Genomic DNA, 397 nt, shown 5'->3' with positions numbered 1-397 from the left:
AGAGGAAGTGGCCTCAGCGCGTTCAGTCGATCCACAGCCTCAGGCTGCAGGGAGCAGCTTTCTCATCTCTCTCTCAGGCTCCTCTCTCTTCCTTTCTCAATCCCTCTTTCGATCAGTCCCCCTCTCTTTTCATTCTTTCAGCTCCAGCTCTCTCTTTAGGCTGTTTTTACAGCATGTTTGATACATTACAGCACCCGTGATGAGCTCCCTTTGTTCAGGTCACTCTGTAATTCATCCAACCCACAAAAACAATTTCATATTACATTCTCATTTCTGTAATGCAAAAACATTTTCATCAACATAGTATGAAAATAACATATGAAAATATTATTACAATACATTTAAATACACCTTTATACATTTTGTTAGTATTTGTTGTACTGAATATAATTTATGC

The sequence above is a fragment of the Sinocyclocheilus grahami genome, unplaced genomic scaffold (genome assembly GCF_001515645.1).
Source record: "Sinocyclocheilus grahami isolate Dianchi unplaced genomic scaffold, SAMN03320097.WGS_v1.1 scaffold2785.1, whole genome shotgun sequence".
In the NCBI taxonomy this organism is placed as follows: domain Eukaryota; kingdom Metazoa; phylum Chordata; class Actinopteri; order Cypriniformes; family Cyprinidae; genus Sinocyclocheilus; species Sinocyclocheilus grahami.
The sequence above is the reverse complement of the archived record's forward strand: the minus strand, read 5'-3'. Positions refer to the sequence as shown.